This window comes from Spermophilus citellus, assembly GCF_964194105.1.
Source record: "Spermophilus citellus genome assembly, chromosome: 12".
Lineage (NCBI taxonomy): Eukaryota > Metazoa > Chordata > Mammalia > Rodentia > Sciuridae > Spermophilus > Spermophilus citellus.
Genome location: NC_138198.1, coordinates 9,361,410 through 9,375,673, shown reverse-complemented (window position 1 = coordinate 9,375,673; position 14,264 = coordinate 9,361,410).

Below are 14,264 nucleotides of genomic sequence, written 5' to 3'. Positions count from 1 at the left end.
GCTGGGGTTTCTCATGATAGGAGAAGCTGAAATGGAAAAGAGGGTTTGTGTCTCAATTTGCACAACCTCAGGACCACAGGAGTGGGTACGAAGGAAGTGGAGGTGTGTCGGGCCTGTGCTGGGTGAAGTAAACCCGGCTCATGGTCTGATGTGGGCGGCACCTCTGTGAGTGGAGCCTCTTGGAGTTCTGCCCGGGCTGGTTCACTGTGTTCTGTTTCCTGCAAGATCTGTGAATGAAGCTCAGATCTGCATGCGGGGGTTTCTATAAGAAAATTTAGATATGTTGCAGAAAATAAAGAAATCATCCACAGTGACGTAGGTATTTAGATGACCTGTACCCCCACCGTCCATGGGTAAGTAGCTATGGTTTCCACCTGGAGTTTCTGAACTCACATGGGATCAAAGTACAGACTATTTCATAATCTTCTTCGCACTCCGAGGTCACCATAAGCCTCTCTGGACTGACCCAGTTTCATCGACTACCTGGGAGCCCTTGTCCAGGTGCATGACCCTTCAGTCATCCAGTTGCTCTCGTCACAGTGTGCATGACCTTCTGCTGTGGCGTCGCCCTCTGCCCCACGCCCTGGGTGCCCACCTCCCAGGCTGCCCGCCTACAGCAGCCTCCTAATTGGCCTTGAGACAGCATGGCTGATGCCTTCCTGGAAATCCGCGGCCTCTCCAGGCTGGCTCTTGTCTGAGCTCTTTCCCTTTCTGTTCCGCCTCGACGCTGCCTGTCAGTCAGTGGACTTAGAACCCACATCCAGTGACGTGCAGCTCAGTTGCTGGAGCCCCGACCGGAGCTCAGCTCAGCTCCCGGGCACACAGAGCCTTTGACTTAGGAGCGTCCACCCCTCCTCCGCTGGGCCCAAGAACTGCAGCGCAGAGGGGCCGGCAGCTTGCCTCCGTGGACTTGGCAGGGGTGGCAGCCTGGCTGGACATAAGCCGCTGATGCTGTGGAGAATGAGGTTCAGTTAGGGTCTTTGTGTCCCACCCCCCACCACATGGCTCATGTGGGTTTTCTCCCTGTGGGCATTTTGCAGACCTCTCGAGGGAGATGGTGACTGTGCTCCAGTGAGTTGTTCTCTGGTGTCTGATGTGAGCTGGGGACCTATTCTGTGTGTGCCCTGGTGTGTGTGTGTGTGTGTGTGTGTGTGTGTGTGTGTGTGTGTAGACTCTAGGGCTTTAGGTTCTGCGGGTGAGAGAGTACCTGGGGAGCAGCTTCAGGGGAGGCTGGAGTCCACGGGACCCGTCTGTCCATGTGTCCATCCACTCACCCACCCACCCCCACCCTCACTCATGTGCCTTCCACCCACCATCCACCCATCTATTCATCTACCTGCACATCCACCCACCCATCCATCCATCCATCCATCAGTCCATCCGTCCGTCCGTCCATCCATCCATGTGCTTATCTATTCATTGAATAATATTTCTTGGGCACCTACTACATACCAGGCTCTGTTTTATGCACTTAGGACACTTGGTGAGCAAAAGTGACACCATCCCTGCTCTTGTGGAACTTAATCTAGTGATGGGACACAGGCAGCACCCTCTGAGCACAGCAGAAAGTTCCATAGGATCTAGAAGTCACCAAGGGGTGGGGGAAGGACAGAGCGGGGTGGGGAGGCCTGGAGTCAGGATGGAGGTGAGGTCAGGTGTGATTGGAGTGGGCAGGTGAGGGTGGATGCCATTGGGAAGTTAGTCCTCCAGCGGTGGTTCGAAGGAGTAAGCCTTCGAATATGCACACAGGTGAGAAAACCCCACTAGAGCCACGTGGCTATTTGGAAGAAAAATGTGAGGCAGAGAACATCTGGGGCAAAAGCCCACAGCGGAGATACCTGGTGTGTTAAACAGTGCTTGGGACAGGTGATCCCAGAAGCAGGAGCGGGGGAGAGCAAAAGGAAATGAGGTCTGAGACGAGCCTGCAGGCTGTCCTGCCTTTGCACCTGCACCCCAACTCTAGACACAGTGCCTTCTTCCCTGGGCTCCATCCCAGGGAGTCCTAGGGGTGGGGCAGCAGGGTCTCCACCCTGCTTGGACTGCAGGTGGAAGTGCCCCAGCTCGTACCTGTGATGCAGCTGCCCGTGGACTGGGAATCCATGGCAGGAATCAGGACGAGGTAGAACGTGGGACTGGGAATAACACAAATAGATTTGGGTTGAAGCCCTGTTTTCCCACTTAAATTTGTAAATTACTTTCCCGACCTGTAAAAGTGGGGACAACCATAGTTATTTGAGAGCTGTTTATCTGTTTGCTGGACATTAGACTCACCTCCGTTCAGACAAGCTGGTACGTTGCAGAGCCAAGGTCGAAGCGCTTCGTCTGCCTCCACGTCCCCCTGCCTCCCCCACCGACCATCAAGGTCCCCAGACTTACAGCAAAGCCCAAGTCGGCTAATAAAGCATTTGAAAGGAGCCTGGCCAATTGTCAAGTGCTGTGTAGATGTACTCTGTCACCGTTATTATAGAAGGGACTCAGGGTTAAGTTCCGAGATGACCCTGGCATCCAGCAATGTGAGATTGTCCACTTCACTCAGCAGTGGACTTTGAGTGACAGCTGGACATTCCGCTGCTGAAGGTCACAGGGGGACTTGGCAGGGCTGAGCATGGTTGTAGATTTTATCATCATGTTTTGTGCGTAGGACTGTTATTTACTCAGTATGTTTTAGCATTCGCCGCAGCAGACACATTTTGCTAATTGATTTATGTTAATTTCCATGTGTGCTGTTGATTGATATAAATGGACTCGTATGATTGCATCCTCGGAGATTGAGAACCAACCCTCACCTCAGTGCTCCAAGCAGCCAGGCGACCTCTCCAGCCCTCCCCTGACAGGGGAAAGGAGCGCAAATGATCGTGGGTTATCTATAGAGTTTTCGACAGTGCTGTGTGTGCCTGTTTCCAATCAATTCAGATAGACGAGCTTGTCCTGCAAATCTATTTCAGCATCAAACTGCTGGCCCTGATGCTGACATGCATACCACTCTCAGGCAGGGGATTTTTATGTAAACATTTGGTAAATTTTACATGGGTAATCAAATCAGCAGGATGGACTTAGCAGAAAATTGTGTGTGGATATGTGTGTGTTTGTGTGTGTGTGTGTGTATGTGTGTGTGTGTGAGAGAGAGAGAGAGAGAGAGAGAGAGAGAGATTTTTTTTTCCCTGTCCATGATATCTTGGAGAGATTTCATGTTTACCTGGCTCAGGCAATAAATCCAAACCTGCCAGAATCACTTTCCATCAAATGTGTGCTGAAATAACACTCACATCTGACCTTTTCAGCGTGGGAACAGCTGATGCTGTGGCAGGAAATGGAAGCTTCTGGAGAAGAAAGGCCAGGCTGAAGAAGGTGGAGGAGCTAAGCGGGAAGCCTTCCACCCCAGTCCACGTGTCCAGGGGCATGATGGGGAGTGGATTGGAGGGGCTCCTTCTAGAACATTCGAATAGACCTAAGAGCACAGTGAGCCTCCTCAGGGTCTTTAAGGCAACCTTGCTATCCCCTCTCACTCTGGGCAATGGGCATTCTCCTGAAATGTGGGGAGTTAGTGGGTATAAAGGCAGCCTATATGTTTAAAGAACAGAAGAGCTATTTTTTAAATTTTTAAACTGGGTTTTAATTTCCAACCAAGTGACTCATGCATGCAGTGTAAGCATCAATTCACGCTGAAAGGCTTCCCCAACTGGCAGCAGAGCCCACGCCCCCTATCCACCTTCTATCCCACTCCCCAGAAGCAACCACCTCAGATTCTTTCTGGACTTGCGGCCCCATTGCTAAATCAAGCCAGCATGTCATCTGCGGAGTGATGGTTTGGAGCAGTGATGCTTTCATCTTGGGCGAAGGCGGTGATTTCTGGCTTTGGCCCTGTACTCCCTCCCTATAGTGCAATTCCACATTTTGATGTAATTATTGTTGTTTCCATTATTATGACTACACAAATATTGTTTACTGCTGAGCTGGTGCATAATTGTTATACTTTTATAGTTATATTACCTTTTTTTAAATTTGCTTTTTAATTTTTTTTTTCCGTGTTGGGGATTGAACCCAGCTGGGGCTCACACATGCTTCACCCCTGAGCCATCTCCCAACCCTCAACGTCTGATTTGAATCCTCATTTTCCCTTCGCTGAGTCTATTTTCAATCTGAGTCTTTCTATATCCACCCTCAGCTCGAGAAAATGCCTCTCAATGCAGTTCTCCGCTCCATCATGCTGTCAGGTAACCACCAGTCGCATCTCCTTCTCCCTTCCCAGCCTCCCCTCCAGCCTCCCTTCGGCTCTCATCTGGTCTAGTTGTTCTGCTGCTGCTCCGTCCACCATCCTGGGGCCGCCCTTCCATGGCCTGAGTTCCCTTGGTTTTTCTCGGGTGTTAGATTCTCTCTTTCCTTGAGTCCAGAGTTTCTTTTCCCGTGTTTCCTTCCCCTTGTTAGTGGGTTTCCTTCTCTTAATGCCCTACAGAGTGCACTGGGAGTAACCGCGTGACTGTGTCTAAAAAGCAAATGAGCTGGAATTCCAGACCCAACCCCCAGAGGAGAGTTGGGCTGGGTATAAAATTCCAGCACATTTACCTAAAAATGCTCAAGACAAAGACATTGCTTAATTGTTTTCTGGCTCCTGGTGTCATTGTTGAAAAATCTAGCATCATGCTGACACCTAATCCTTGGTGTCTGTGATAACTTATTCCACTCTGGATAAAGAGGATCTGTGTTTTTGTTGTTGTTGTTGTTGTTGTTTTTGTTTTTGTCTTTTAAGGATCTTCTTTAACTGTGGTTCTGGAGCTTCATGATGATGAGTTTCAGGCTAGATATTCCTAAATACCAAAAAAAAAAAAAAAAAAAAAAGAAAATACCAAAAAATATACCCGAAGTATCATCTCCCCCGAAGTTTTGAATTTTAGCCATGAATAAAATCAGTGTTCCTACCTACTTAACTGGCCTCAATGATCTTTCACTATTGACTTTATAAAAGATGTTTTTCAGCTGGGCACATTGGCACACTCCTGTAATCCCACCTGCTCAGGAGACTGAGACAGGAGGATCATGAGTTCAAAGTCAGCCTCAGCCATAGCGAGGTGCTGAGCAACTCAGTGAGGTCCTATAAATAAAATACAAAATAGGGATGGGGATGTGGCTCAGTGGTTGTTGGCCCCCCAGGTCAATCCCTGGTACCAAAAAAAAAAAGATGTTTTTTCTGTTATTTGGGTAAACTAACAATAAGGGCTAAGGCTGTAGCTCAGTGGTAGAGTGTTTGCCTAATATGTCTGAGGCCTTGATCTTGATCCCCAGCACTGCAAACAAAACAACATCCCAAAGTAAACATAACATAAAATGTACCATTCAAATAATTTTAAGTGGGCAACAGTTCAACGGCATTTAGCGTGTCTACAATGAGTGACCATCACCACCATCCATCCCCGGACCATTTTACCTTCCCAAACTGAAATTTTATCATGCCCATTAAACATTAATTCCTTGCTCTCCTACCCTCCCCCCACCCTAGCTCTTAGCAACCACCCTATGGCTGTGTCTATGATATTGACGACCCTACGTGCCACATCTATGTCGAACCCTATGCACTTGTCCTTTCGTGGCTGCGTATTTCACCTGGCACAATGTCCTCAAAGTTCATCCATGTCGTAGCCTGAGTCACAATTCCCTTCCTCCCTTTTCAAGGCAGAATAATATTCCATTGGGTATTGCGCTTAGTGTTCCGTGCTTTGGTTGATGGACACTTGGGCTGCTGCCACCTTTGTCCATTGTGAGTAATGCTGCTATAAACGTGGTTGCACAATTATCTGTTCAAGTCTCTGCTTTCAGTTCTTTTGAGTATGTATCCAAAGGGGGAATTCCTAGATGAAATGGTAATTCTATCAGTATTTTGAGGAACTGCCATACTGTTTTCCATAGAGGCTGCTGTTTTATATTCCCACCAACATTGTACCACCATCCTAATGGGTGTGACTATAACTGACTTTACACGCTCACTCTTACGGTGTGCTAAGTTCTTTTTATGAGTATCTCCCGCAATCCATGCACTAACTCTCTGAATGAGGCACTGTAACTCTTTTATAGGTTAATAAGGTGGTGCACAGAGATTAGATGACTTGCCTGGGATGGTATAGATCTAAGAAGCAGAGCTCGTGTTCCGTCATCTATTCCTGTATGACAAATGACCTGAGACCTAGGGCTGGAGTCAGGGATTTATGTTCGTCTTTCCCAGCTCTGTGGGTTACCGGGCTCCGTGGGGCTGGGCTCACCTGTGTCTCTCACATGGTTGGGCCAGATGGCGGCTGAGGCTGGAGGCCATCCAAGGCCTGACTGGGATGGATGCCCAGATGGCTTCTTGATGCACACGTGTGACTTCTCCCCTCTCCTCCATGCGGCCACTCTCTCTCCAGCAGAGCAGCTGGGGCTTCTCACACGGTGGCTCTGGTCTCCAAGAGAAGGATTGAAGCTGCCCAGTCAGTGGGGGCCCTGCTGGGTGTCGGCACAGCTTCCTGGCCACCCATTCCCAATTCATGAAGATTTGAAGAGTGGGGCAAGGAGGCTTCACCTTTCAGTGAGGGAGGTGCAAAGCCAGCCCAGGGAGGGTAGGAGGTGTCTGCTTGGCCAGCCTTGGAAAATGTAGCCTCCCACGACCAGGATTTGAACCTCCAGCAGCCGGGCCCCCAGGCTGCTCCCCTGACCCCCAGTCAGACCTTGGATGGCCTTCAGCCTCATTCTGCATGTCTGTTAGTCTGAGGAAATGGAATGATTAGGTGTCATCTAGTCCAGTGGTTTTCAAAATCACTTTATTAAAAATAGAGTTGAACCCTTTTCTCTCAAGAACATACCAAGAAGTTAAGAATACAATGAGCTCGTGGGCAGAGACCATGGGCGCTCAGTGCTCCATCCCTGCCAAGCCCTGTGACCTCGAACAAGTTGTTGAACCTTCCTGGGCCTCAAGTTCTGCCCTGTAAAGTGGAAATGATAAAGTAACAGTAGGGTCATGATGAGGAATAAGGTGACACTCAGCTCTATTAGGTGGATATAGAGTGAGTGTGTGTAAGTGCCGGGAACGGTGGTTGGCAGGTCAATGAAAGGTGGCTGTGCTGCTGCTGTCATCATTGAGACTGGCAGACAACAAGGGAGAAGCCAGCAGATGTTCCGAAATGGAAGTCCTCTCTTGATCCACTGTGTGGCTCCTGAGGGACAGTCATATGTTTCTTAATGATAGGGACACTTTCTGACACACTCTGTCATTAGGCAGTTTTATTGGGTGGATCCATGGAGCATTTAACCAAACTCAGGTGGCTACGACGTCACAAGGTGAGATCAGCTCACAGGACTGCAGTGGAAGGCGCAGTCCACTGTCCAGTAAAGCACCATCGTGAGGCACTGCAGCGGGTGGACGCATCCTCATTTACAGATGAGACAATGTCGCGGACCAAGAATAGCCAGCAATCCTTTCCAACTCTGCCCTCAGAGAGCTGACCTTACCCCCAAGTCTAGGCTAGCTTTAGTGACTTGCTTGGCAATCAGATGTGACATAAAGGTCGCTGTGGGTCTCCTGAGGCTAAATCAGAGGAATCTTTGCAACTTCCCCTGTGACTTGAATCACATGCTCCAGGAAAACTAAGTCTCCACACAGAAACCCATCTGCCCTAAGACCACCTTGTTGTGAGAAGCCCAAGCCATTCAGAGAGGTCTTGAAGGGACAGACACCACATGGAAAGGCAGAGGAGCCTCAAGGGGACAGCTACGTAGATGAGGACACCACATTGGCAAGGGATATTCTGGCTGCAGCCACCTCCCGTGGACCAAGCAACCCACCTGGCAGAGCCCTTCCTAAAATCAGGAGCCAGGTACAAGAGCAGTCTTAAGCCCCTGAGTGCTGGGGGGGAGTTTGTAATGGCACCGCTGATAACTGGAGCAGGCGGTGCATCCCCTGGAAGGCCCTGGTGTACAGGAGAGGCCACCCAGTGGCGCCCCCCTGAGGACAGGTTGGTATGACAGTTAAAAGCAGGGTCTCTGGACTTACCTTCATGGATTCAAATCCAAGCTCCACAATTTGTCAACGGAACCGTTCCTTGTCTAAGACCTCACAATGCAGTTGAAAGGATTAAAAGAAATGATACATTTTTGCACAACCTAGAAGAAAAACTGGCATAGAGTAGACACCTACAAGTCCTGTTATGTATGAGTAACTGATGTCAGACCCTGACTCCATGCATCTTCAGGTAGCATTGCAGCAGGGCAGGTATGTGTGTGGACTCCCAGCGCTTTCCAGCCGGGTCTGTCACTTCCTGGTGGGCATCTCACTCTCCCACTGTTCTCCTCTGCTCTAACGGGTGTGATAACTGTGGGGAGAAACAGGAAGAAGTGTGTGGAGAGAGCTGGAGGCTGGCCCCATAATGCAGAGAGAAGAGACAAGGTCCACGTGTCCTCGTGACAGTCCTGTTTCGAGAGCAGCACTTTTTATATGAATCCTCTAGAAAATGAGTTTCAATCTCCTACTCGGGAATCACCAGCCATTTGATAAAAAATGTCAGACGCACAGGGGACGAAGGTCCACTTAATCATGATGCCGAAGCAGCAGCATCCGCTGCAGGTTCACTGAGAATCGTCTTCAATATGACTCTCTCTTTCCCACCAAAGGAGAGATTATTTTAAAATCCCCATCCCAGAGGCAGCCAGAACAAGTATCCCCAGAGACCAAAGCAGGGAAATCATATCCAAAGAATATAGATGTGCCCTGTTTCATGTCCATGTCTGTCATTCAGAATTTAGGCAGGAATAGGCACACATCCATATTCGTTTGTTACTAGAGCAAAAAATCACAGAAGAGGAAAAGAAGAAGGGGTGAGGGAGGAGGAGGAGGAAGAGGAGAAGGAGGAGGGAGGAGGAGGAGGAGGAGGAGGAGGAGGAGGAGGAGGAGGAGGAGGAGGAGGGGAGCCTGAGGGTTCATGTCTGTGATCCAAATACGCTCCAGCAGTACATCTTGTCTGCAGCCTTTTGATGCAAAACAGAAATCACTTTTCCTCCTGCTTGGGACGTTGCTTGCAGAGATCACTGAAGACAGCTGCTTGGGCCAGGCCCACAGTGAGGACACACAGCAGTCTGTCCCTGCACTGCACTGACACTCGGTGGCAGAGCTCGGTTGGGTAAGATGTAGATGGCACCGTGTGCAGAGTGGCCACCCCCCTCCTCACTGGTACTCACTGAATTTCCCAGAAGAGGGTGTGGTGAGGCCCTTGTCTCCCTCTGGTCATCTGGCTACAGACCCCGAGTTTGTGATTGGCAGTCTCTGAATTGCCCCCATTAACACCTGAGCAAGCGTCAAACCGTGACAGTCATTTTTCCGGAGCATTCATTTCCACCAGGCAGTTGATGTGAGAGTCATCCTGTAGTCTCAGGCAGTGTGCCTAGGTTGGGGTTGAGGTGCCAGGTTGAGCCTTTTCCTATGGTTTGGATACAAGGTGTCCTCTGAAAGCTTATGCATGAGACGATGCTGGAATGTTCAGAGGTGAGGTGATTAGATTCTGAGAACTGTAACCTAATCGGTGTATTTATCCATCTGTGGGTTAAGAACTTGAATGGATTAATGGCTGATAACTACAGGCAGGCAGGCCTGGCTGGGGGAAGAAGGTCACGGGGGTCATGTCCTGGGGGATCACATTACCTCTGGCTCCTTGCTCTAAAGCCCTCTCTGCTTCCTGGCTGCCATAAACTTAGCAGCTTTCCTTACACCCTTCCGCCATGATGTTTTGTCTCACCCTGGGCCCAGACTACGGGGTCTGCCTACCACGGACTGAACCTCTGAAATTGTGAGCCAAAATAAACTTTTATTCCTCTAAATTGTTCTTGTTGGGTACATTGGACACAGTAATGAAAAGCTGACTAACACACTTTTTTTTTTTTTAAGAATGAGAGAGAGGGAGAGAATTTTAATATTTATTTTTTAGTATTTGGCGGAAACAACATCTTTGTTGGTATGTGGTGCTGAGGATCGAACCCGGGCATGCCAGGCGATCGCGCTACCTCTTGAGCCACATCCCCAGCCCCGACTGACACACTTTTTGAACCAAAGTCTTCTCTGTCCAGTGGTTCACTTTATCTGTTTGCTTGTCTGTCTGTCCGTGCATCTGTCCACCCATCTGTTTGTCTATTTATTTTAAACGCTTTGTTTAGAAGTGGTTCTCATCAATTCCCTATCTGGAGTTCCAGTAAAGTAGTTGTAATGGGATTGCAGCAGGTGCTCTGCCCTGGTGTGTGTGGGGGGGAGCATGGACCCCCTTCTCTGTTCCCATCACTGGCTCCTGAAGCACTTTCGTGGAACCCTAAACTCTAACCCACGTCTTTGACAACCACTGATATTGGCCATTTGCTTAGTCTTCTGTTTCCATTTTATTCTCAAGTATCTATCCAGGTTCCCTTTGACTTCTGCCCTAGACACCCAGGAGCCATTGAACAGTGACCCCTGAATGTCCCCATGCTCCCCAACACTTCAAAATGGAACGCTTCACCCTCAACCCTCACTCTTCCCGTGACCTCTCTTCTGCTGTGGCTGGTAGCATGGTCACTGCCTGCTTGTTGCCCGAACCAGAGACAGACGGGTTCCTCAGAGGAGCTCTGTCCATCAGGGAGATGTTTAAACCCCCCGGATGGGCACTCCGTGAAGGGGTGCGCGATTCCTGTCCACTGTGGCTGTGTCCAGTGGGGATCTCTCTGACCCAATGGCTGAGGGTTTGGGTCAAGGTCCAGCTCAACCACTAGCCGTGGGATTTGGCCAAATTACTTCACCTCTCTCTCTCATTCTGCTTCAGTTGCACCCGGGGAACGCCTTCCTTGCTGGGCGGCTGTGGAGTAGGTGGTGGGTGTTGGGTGCTGGTGCCTGTGGGGTGAGAGCCAGGCAGTGCTGGCCGCCGCCTCCACCAGCCCCGACCAACATCTCTGGCCAGTTATCTCAGCATTTCTTCAGTCCACCTCCTCTTCTCCAAACCTGCCGCCTGGCCCTCATTTGGCCCTGACGCCTTCTGGCTCCCACTATTTGAACAGCCTCCTGCTTGAGCAGCAAACCCGAGTTCTATAAATACGTGTCTGACCTCGTCACCTCCTCGTCCTCCCTGAGACCCTTCGGTGGCTACTGCTGCCTGTTGGAACGTCCGCTGCCTCCTCGTGAGTTGGACCCACCTGTCCACCATCCCCAGGGAGGCCTCTGGCCCCCTCTCTGACCTCAGCACCCACCCTCCTCCCCTCCCCTACCCTCCCTCTTGGGTCCTCCCTCCCTCCCTCTTTCCCTTGCTTCTGTCCTTCTGCCCCTAGCTCACCTGGTGTTGGCTGAGACCTTCAGTGACCCAGGAGCTCTGCCTGGCCCTGGGGCCCCTCCTCTCAGGGAGCTCGCCTGAAAGACAGACAGGAAGCCGCTGCCTCGGGCCCAGCTGTGCTATCTGGGGGCCTGGGATGGTGGCGACTTGGTCAGGGAGGCCCAGGAGGGCATCCTGGAGGAAGCAGCCCTGCGTCGACTGAGGAGTGAGCTTTGCAGAGGCAAAGGGGAGGGGGCCGGGTGTGCACGTGTGTGCACTGTGACTGGAAGCACCGCTCGTTCACTGAAGTCCAACTCAGGGGCCAAACTGGATTGGCCTCGCCACCGTGGAGGCTCAGGCTGCAGAGCTCCCAGCTTCCCTTGGCCTGGCCTGTACAGCTGACGCTGCAGAGGGCAGACCATCCTCTGAGGACTCCTCTCCAGTCTCACAGGCCCAGTTCCACCCCCTCAGAGTGGAGCCGGGGCTGAGTATCACCTGGAAAATCTCTGACCTAACGACCCAAAGCATCATCTGGCCAAGACTCTCTGGAGCGTTTGCTGCTGTCAAAGAAGACAGCCTTGCACCCAGATAAAATAAGGGGGAGCTTCAGGGACGCTGGGCTCCGATCTGAGCAGAGCAAGGACGGCTGGGGACTCACAGCTGCAGGGCAGCAGGAGGAGCCCTGAAGTGTGGGGTCTTGCTCAACTGACTAAGCAGGGTCCTGGCTAGGACCGGGCCCATGTCGCGGTGGGCAAAGGTGCGAGTTATGCCATCCAGGGGGAGAAATAAGGAATGTCCATGCGCTTCTGCCCTTTTCAATGCTTTATTCACTCAACTCACTCAATACAATTTCACTCTGTAGGTTCTTAGTCAAAAAATGACACTCCTTAATGCTGGGCACTGCAATAGACAGAATCAGTCCACAGCAAATAATTCTATGCGAATGGACCGGCGAATGGACCGAGTCCGGCGAGAGACGTCGGGGTTAAAAGAGTTCACAGGACACCAAGGTTCTTCATCCAGGAGGAGGCATGTGTGCCGCTTTATTATCCAAGTTTGTTCCCTTATATACTTTCTATAACTGCAGTGGAAATTTAGCCAAAACAGGGGAGGAATAACACCTGCTACTCTTGGGTTACCGTGACCATTCCTTATCAGGAAGCTCCGAGAAGGCCAAGATGTTCCCCAAAAGGCACATATGTCTGAGGCAGATAAACATGAAACCACAAGCCTGCATCACGACCCTGTGAGCTGGCCACTTTGACATGCAGAACAAGGAATTCGGGGCTGGGCCCCAGGGGCCAGGGAAGGCCTGCTACCAGCAATTCTAGATTAATTCTAAGCATGGAAAACACTCTTAATCATGACAGGCTCATGACAGACATTCTCTCTGCCTGCTCAGCTCCAGGGCCAGATCTAAAGTCTCAGGCCTTAGGCTCTGAGTCCAGCGGATGCCCACTCACTCAGACCATGGTGAGCAGATCCGGGACCAAGGCAGGCTTCTCCTGGGGTGGAGCTGACGGCTGGCTGAGGACAGCGTCGTAGGGAGAAATTGTGACTCTCACCAGGGCCAAGATGTGGCGGTGGAGTTTGACAGCAGCAAGGACGATGCAGAGCATCAGGCAACGATGAGCAGAGTTGGGGTGTCAGTCCGGGTCCTCATCAGGCTCTCAGGCTCCTGTGCATCTGTGTCGGCTGGCTGAGTGTCTGTCCGTTTGCTCCACCAATGATACTAAATTCTGGGGCTTCTGACCACCCTTCCAATCCCTATCAGGTGCTCCTGGATTTCTCAGTGATGTAATTTGCCCTGGGTTTAAAGCATCTGGTCTGGTGGTCCCCACCCTGATTTTCTGGCCTCTCCCCCTTGCGGGGTGAGGACAACCTGCCAGAGACTTCACTCTGAGCTTGCAGGGTCGGGAGAAGTGACCTGTTTGTGTCAGGGCTGTGCCTGATGATCATGCTGCAGGGCTCCGTAGGCGTGCCTGGTGGGGCTGCAGGTTTAAAGTGGAGTTTAAGACTGGAGATGCTGAGGCTCAGGCCTAAGGCCATCCTTACAGCCCAGCAGACCAAGGGCCCGGGTGAGGCCCAGTGGAGAAGAGGGCTCAGAGGAGCCTGGGTGAAGTGGGGCCAAGGACAGTCTTGGCCGGTCAGTTGGCTTACTGCTTGTGCCTCCACCCGCTGTGCTGCCCTCAGGGGAAAAGCACCAGAGAAAAGTCGTAGAAGGTGAAGGGTGGGTACCCTGCCCTGCAGGGCATCGCGTCCTGTTTTTGTTCACGTGAAGGAAAGCCGTCTGACTGAGGAGGGCTGCGATCTGTGGGGCTGTTCTGTACCCTGGAACTCTGCCGGGTGCATCCTGACTCTCTCGGTGGACAGGTGTGGCCTAGCGCAGAGGCTGATGCCACGCACCTGCACCAGGCAGTGGCCACCCGTGGGCTGCTCTGCTCACCCCGTGGGTTGGAGCTCACGTACCTGTTTTTCCTCCTGCTGGAGCAGAAGCACCTTGATCCAGGCTTCAGACCGGAGCCGCTCCCGCCCCCGCTCTGCCATCGGGGATCCACTCCTCGTACCTGCTCCCCCCGGGCCAGCCAGGGCCGAGTCCCCTCAACCCAGGCAGGTCTTCCCGCTGAATGCCAGCGGGGTCCTGCGTGGACGGCCTGTGACAATGATCTGCATGTTTACACGCTGCTTTCTGCAAAGGCATTAACCTTTGGGAGCCCTCTCCACCAGCGGCCCTCATCAATATTTCAAAACTGTGACCAAAAAAATGAGAAGCGGTGCTGAGCACCACGTTCGTCACCTAGAATCATCTGCTTATGTGGCGCTTTATACGGCCCCCGGGATGGGGGTAGAGGTGCCCCCGAATCAGGCCACATGGGAAGCCGTGCGGGGAGTTGACCAGTAAGATCTTGGTTGGCGATGAGCTGTGTGATTAAAGAAGGAGAGGGGCCGTCACTGATGTGACACACCATAGGGAGGGGCTGTGTT